This window comes from Notolepis coatsorum (genome assembly GCF_963971535.1).
Source record: "Notolepis coatsorum genome assembly, chromosome: 17".
In the NCBI taxonomy this organism is placed as follows: domain Eukaryota; kingdom Metazoa; phylum Chordata; class Actinopteri; order Aulopiformes; family Paralepididae; genus Notolepis; species Notolepis coatsorum.
Window position 1 is genome coordinate 90,826,683 of NC_140181.1, and position 7,529 is coordinate 90,834,211.

The following is a 7,529-nucleotide window of genomic DNA, read 5'->3' on the forward strand; positions in this document are numbered from 1 at the left end:
ATCCAGTACTGGTGATGGAATGAGAGAGGGAGAGAGCAAGAGAGACGGTGAGAGACAGAGAGAGAGAGATTGACTGAGAAACAGAGGAAACATAGACCAAAGAGACAGAATGATGGCCATTTAGACACTTGCTGGCTTCATTAGTTTGATTGAATGGAAGGTTGTGGTACGGTTCCAGACCGTGGACCACTCCCCCTTAAATCTACAGCTGGCACAGCGCTAGCGCAGCGTGGAGAAAGGTCAGGCTATGAGAGACGACTGGTGGAACAAAAAGATCAGAGCGGAACGAAACGTATTCAGATTGAAATACAATGTGTTGCACACAAGGGCCATAAACAAACACGGTTACTAGGTTGCCCGTCACACAACATCAGTCATATCGCCTGTGATGGCGAGCTACTGTAGCTAACCGACGCGATGTTAGCTATCCAACCAGTAGAGGAAAGAAATGAAAAGAAAATAAATCAAAATGGAAACGTTTTTGACACCGCCAGGAACCAAAAGAACAGCCGACGGGGTCATAACAAGCGCTTCGACGTGCCATTCATGTTACAAAGCTAAAAACAGGAAAATATCACGAGGCATAGGCTACCTCTCTCCTGGCTTCACATCTGATGTGGTCCGGACGTTTTTTTGATTTTGCCTTCGAAATAGAAGCGTGAGAATGTTAGTTTTCTCTTTTTTTTCTTCATAAAATTTCAAGCGGTTTTCTAACTATGAGGTCTAATAAACGCACATCAGAACAGTAAGAGGAACCTCAAGTTTAATTTTTAAATGAAAAGACACCAGTAGAAAAAAATTGTGTAAAATACAGAAAAACAGATGGTGTGGTATTTTTTTTAATGCTTTGCTGACTACACTAATAGCCATTTTCAAAGCTCTAAAAAATTCTAAATATATGTAAAGGGGGTGGGGGTGAGGGGGTGCTTAAATGTTTCCAATTACTCAAAGGGGGTCTGACTGAAAAAACATTTTGGGAACCACTGTCCTAGACACTTTCTGAGTAGTATCTCGTATCTTTCTGAGCTACAGTAGGTTGTACTGTAGAGAAAGTCTATTGTACAGCTTACAGTCTGTTGTATAGCCTCACATTTGTTGTACAGGACCTCTCCAGCTTGTTATACAGCACATTCCCTTTCACTACACACTACAAAGGGTTAACCTTTCACTACCACACTACAAAGGGTTAACCTTTCACTACCACACTACAGAAGGTTAAGCTTTCACTACCACACTACAAAGGGTTAACCTTGCACTACCACGCTACAGAAGGTTAACCCTTTCACTACCATACTACAAAGGGTTAACCTTTCACTACCACACTACAAAGGGTTAACCTTTCACTACCACACTACAAAGGGTTAACCTTTCACTACCACACTACAGAAGGTTAAGCTTTCACTACCACACGACAAAGGGTTAACCTTGCACTACCAAGCTACAGAAGGTTAACCCTTTCACTACCCACACTACAAAGGGTTAACCTTTCACTACCACACTACAAAGGGTTAGTTAACCTTTCACTACCACACTACAAAGGGTTAACCTTTCACTACCACACTACAGAAGGTTAAGCTTTAACTACCACACTACCAAGGATTAACCCTTTCACTACCACACTACAGAAGGTTAATACAATGGGCGCCAAGAACGAGTATACTCGTTATTATGATCGTTATTTCTTTTATTCGCTATTTCCATTCATAATTCATCCTGCTATGGTGTAGGACTGTGTTGCACTCTGTCTGAGACCGCAACGATGCGATACCGCCGCCTAACGCATTGCGGCCGCTATTGCACTCCATTTGAAACTATGTGGTTTGTTTTCCTGGCCGAGCTGCAGCGTGCAGGCGGGGTCTAAACACTCCAGCATGGCAAGCGCTCATAACGATGCATCGACGAGGCCAGTTCATTTTCTTTGGTGGATAACGTGGGACACACTACCGCAACCGGTATTTGGAATGGCGATCAGATAATTGGATTATTCTTTTTGCAGTACATCATAGACAAGGTAAGGACTATATATTATCAATCTTGCGTTGATCCGATAATCTTGTTCCCGCGATCGCAGCCTGTGTGTGTGTGTGTGTGTGTGTGTGTGTGTGTGTGTGTGTGTGTGTGTGTGTGTGTGTGTGTGTGTGTGTGTCTGTGTGTGTGTGTGTGTGTGTGTGCCGTTGGCTGCGATCAAAGCACGGAGGGTCGGTTTTCCCCCGTCCCCTTTCGTGCATGCATGATGAAACATAATACCGATAATCTAGCGTTGATTTCAGGATGATTCAATAATCAGGCGAGAAATGGCAACGGTGTTTAGTGAATTTCACTAAAGGGCAGGGCGGCCGGGTGGCGCAGCGGTCTAAGCGGCTGCCCACCACCACAGAGACAGTGGGATTGAATCCAGCTGTGGTGCTTCCGGGTTGGCCGACCATCCACACTAACACAATTGGCAATGTTAGAGGGTGGGAAAACCCGGCGAGGGTGGGTCCTGGTCGTTGTAAAAACAGCGACTCCTACAGATCGGTCGGGGCGCCTGCACAGCTGGGTCGGATCCTGGGGGAGGTAGTGTCCTCCACACGTTACACTCCCCCAGTGAGAGTCCGCGCTGCCAGATGAAAAGAAGTGGGGATTGGCTACACATGTGTCGGAGGAAGCATGTGATAGTCTCCACCCTCCCAGACCGACGGTAGGGGGCAGAGCACGCAACAACCAGGTAGGGGATTGGGAATTGGCATAACGACTAACATTGGGATGGGAGAAAAACGGAAAAAAGAAAGGGGGAAAAAGAGGAAGTATAAAAAATTAAATTAAATTCACTAAAGGGCTGTTTGACGGAGTTCCCTGGGATTACACAGGATCACTCTACAACTATACGCATATTCACCACGGTATAAAACAGAAATGTATGGATGAAAAAATTATCAGTTTTTTGCATGTTGACTGGAAGAAACCCACTGACAATCGACGGTGTTATTATATCCATAGCTATAATATAAAATATAGGTTAAGCTCAACAAACAAGGTGAGCGATTACATGGGGTTAATGGGTGGCATGGCCTATGCACTTCCCGGAAGGGGCGTGGCACTCAATGTGTTAAGCTTTAACTACCACACTGCACAAAGGGTTAACCTTTCACTACCACACTACAGACGGTTAACCTTTCACTACCACACTACAGAAGGTTAACCTAACACATGTGCATTTACCAAAGACAAAAAAGACATTGTTATGCCAGCCACATTGGATTACATCTGCCGTCTTGGAGATGAATCGTGTTATTAATCTTACCATGTATTATTAATATTGGTCTTGAAATTCTGGAAATAATGATGTATATGTTTATGTAATAAGAAAATAATAGTTTAAAAGATAAACTTGAATTTCATCATGTCTGTGTTCTATAGCTCTCTTGATATATTCTAGTAATTTACATGTATATGTAAAGAGAATACAAATCCACTGCGAATATTAACAATTCGAGAAAATAAACTTAAAAAAAATTAGAATCCCCCCCCCCCCCCCCCCCAAATACAGTGCTATTCTGGCATTTTGTTGACCATACGTTCGAACAGGGCCAAGAAGCGATCCGTCTTGGCCTCACTCTCCTCGTGGCGCTTCTGTTCCATTCCAGATTCCTCCTTCAGGTATTCGAGCATCGGATTGTTGTGTTTGGCCTTTTTTTTTCTGACAGGGGAAGGAGTGGTGGGGACAGCAGGGTTGGGCAGAGGTGAGGTAGGGGCTGCTGCAGCAGGGCCAGTGGGCTCAGCAGAGGTACCAGGGGTCTCCTGAAAATAAAAGAAAAAAGAAAGGTCCAAGGCTACTCAGTCTGGAGTTCAGAGTACTGTAAACAGTATGCTTTCATACACACCTTATCCAACTCTGGCTGGAATGATGCCACCACAACAGGAGGGGCGATTGAAGGCCTAGCACCCATCGCCTCATGCATCTCGGGGTAATACTGCCAGGTCGCAGCCGTTACCTCGTCACTCCCTGTCCCTGACCCAGTCCTGGGAGTTTTGAGATCCTGCATAAAATAACACACACACACACACACACACACACACACACACACACACACACACACACACACACACACACACACACACACACACACACACACACACACACACACACACACACACACACACACACACACACACACAGGCCTCAGCATGAATGGAAAGTACTAATCACAACAGTTTCCCTTCAGTAGGCTAACATTACTAACATTGCTGTCACAACCAGGACAACCACTTGTCTGGTAACAAACCATCATTTGACAGTTCTTTTGTAGTATATAAATAATACATTTTAGCTAGTAAAACAATATGTAATAAGTTGCTTCTAGATTTTGGAGCCCACCAGTCACTGTGGCTGATAAGACCAAAGTGTCTTGCCCTGGTCACTAAGCACAACATGTTATTTGCATAGATTTTCCACTTAACTGTTCAAGCCACCTTATATTTCTTTTATAAGTTCTCCCATTTTTTAGACACCTGCTGGGTGGTCACCTTGCCATCAAGGCCCAATTCTTTAATCAGTGACCTATACAGAGACAACAATACGGGTTAACGTTATAATACGTGGGTGTTAATGAAATGAACAACGTGGTAACATTGCAATGTAAACAGACAGACACCCACTGCCACAGCTGTTTGGCAGCATATTTTCCTTTTGTGAACTGCTCCTCCTTCTCCGTCCGATAGTGGATCAGCAGCCTGGTTTGTGCGGGCGTCCCTAGGGTATTAAAATGCGTGTTAAAGGTGACATGCATTATACTGTAAATGTCTTTTTTCAGTGTCTAGCATTGTATTATAGTAATAGGAGTTAGTATCAATGTGTCTGTGTCTCTAAATACCATATTGGCGGATTGCCGTCATTCAGGTCATTCATTTCCTGCTCCATTTAATCAGGTCGTTCTGATTTGACTCGCATGGTGACGTCACGTGGCGAGGATGGAGCGGATAGTGATCCGATTGGCTCTGTGGTTGTAGCGCACCAAACGGGGTTTGACAGAGAGCGAGCGAGAGAGAGAGGGAGAATCAGATAGACCCTCGCGACAGAGCACACATACACACACGCTGTCGTCTCTTGGTCTGTCTCTCTCTCTCCCCCTATCTATCTCTCTCTCTCGATTCGGGAGCATAAATGTCTGCCACTCGCAGACTGTGTGGATGACTGTCACTGAAAGTGCTTATGGGCGGAGCCCAGCCAATAACAGGCTGAAATCTTGAGGCTGGAAAATGATGTTTTTGAGTACTCCATTAGAAATATAAAACAATCATTTTTTTTTTTTTTTTTAAATAAACCTTACAGATGTCTTCCATAGACTCACAGGAATTGTGTAAAGTTGCCCAAATAGTGCTAGGAATAGCAATGCAGGTCCCCTTTAAATTTGCGCTTTTTTTATTGGTTTGTCATGACAATCCAATTACATAATCCAACATATGTGTAAACAACTAACATATTCCAGTTGACTGTATATCTTTTTGAATGATTCGTTACGACGGAATCAATACTTACATTTGTGTGAATTACTGGTAGCTCTCTCCGTCATTTTCTTTTTTTGGAATTCGCGGAAGGTTTGCAGTGTGGTAGTGAAAGGGTTAACCTTCTGTAGTGTGGTAGTGAATGGGTTAGCCTTCTGTAGTGTGGTAGTGAATGGGTTAGCCTTCTGTAGTGTGGTAGTGAATGGGTTAGCCTTCTGTAGTGTGGTAGTGAATGGGTTAGCCTTCTGTAGTGTGGTAGTGAATGGGTTAGCCTTCTGTAGTGTGGTAGTGAATGGGTTAGCCTTCTGTAGTGTGGTAGTGAATGGGTTAACCTTCTGTAGTGTGGTAGTGAATGGGTTAAACAGAGCAAGAAAAGAAGGCGGCTGAGAAAAAGAGAAAAGCGATTTTGGGGATCGTTGCAACCAGAACGACAAAGAAAGAGCCCGGGCGGGCGGGGTGACGAAACAGAGAGAGGGAGAGAAGACGGACAGAGGGGGAGAAGATGATTTCACGGTGCCTGAATGCGTTGACATGGGAGCAGTGCATTGTGGGTACGCTTGGCCTGGGGGAAGCTACAGTGTGCTGGAGCAGAAGGGTAGAGATGGGGGAGTCTGTGCTGTGCCACAACACACACCCACGGACACACACACACACACACACACACACACACACACACACACGCACACATGCACAAACACACACACGCACGCACACACACACACACACACACACACACACGCACACACACACGCACACACACACACACACACACACACACACACACACACACACACACACACACACACACACACACACACACACACACACACACACACACACACAGTATGTATGTACAGGATGTATCAGACAACACAATAGAAGCCCAGTGTTCCATTGAGTACAGTATATGTTTGACCCTAATACCGCGTTGCCGTTCTCCCACTGATGCATCTTTATCTTTATCTCCAACACAATGGAGCAGGAGACCAAAGAGCCGGTCAGTGCGACGGCGTTATGACAATCCTGTTGTCAGATTACCTAGTGGCCGGGGACGTACAGTAATGATGATTTCACCAGTCTGACTGTAGCGGGGCCCGGTAATGATGATTTTACATAAGAGAGTCAGCCGGGAGGAGGAGACGGAGCCTCGGAGGTTAATTTGGCGCGGGCCGGTTGGGTCCAGTTTGCGCTGGCCTTCGCTTCACTGAGCTGTAGCCTCATGAATACGCTAATGCGCTAACTTAACAGGACAGGCCGATGACATCACGTACCCTAGGCACTGCAGACGTCTCTGAGTCACAGCGTTTCTCTCTGTGTGTGTGTGTGTGTGTGTGTGTGTGTGTGTGTGTGTGTGTGTGCGTGCGTGCGTGCGTGTGTGTGTGTGTGTGTGCGTGTGCGTGTGTGTGTGTGTGTGTGTGTGTGCGCGTGCGTGCGTGTGTGTGTGTCACACCCAAAGGCACGTGAGGGTACTAGGCTGTAGGAACGTGCGCAGAGACCCACAGAAGGGCAGGTGCTTAGGCCAAAGAAAACACAGTGGGATGGTTGTAATGTGGGTGTAGTATGTTCACGTGTCCACGTACAGCTCTCTCCTGAAACCCACTTACCCTCTCATGTTCTATCTAATGAGCTACCGACATTCAGAGCGCTACGCGTGAACCAAAACACGGAGCTCCAGTGATCCCGGGCGGCCCGGCGTGTCTGTGAAAATAGACAAGCGTTCATGTGAGAGATTAGATGTTCCCGCTCGCTCACTGTGGTGGAGCGCTATTGTATTCCTAGAAAAATGAAATAGACCTCGGGCGTTTGAGCAGCACAGAGCGGTGACTTCTATGAATGGTTGGGAAGGATGGAACAGAATCTGGTCGGATGGTAAGATAACAAAGAGGTTTCTTCGACTGGCATGATGTGCATAATCCCTGGGGATGGGTACCGAATCCGGTACTTTTAATGGTATCGAGTCTATAGTATCGACCGAATCACATCGGTGCTACCGAGTACCGATTCACGTGAGATCCACCGGTGCCACATTTCGGTAATACAAAAAT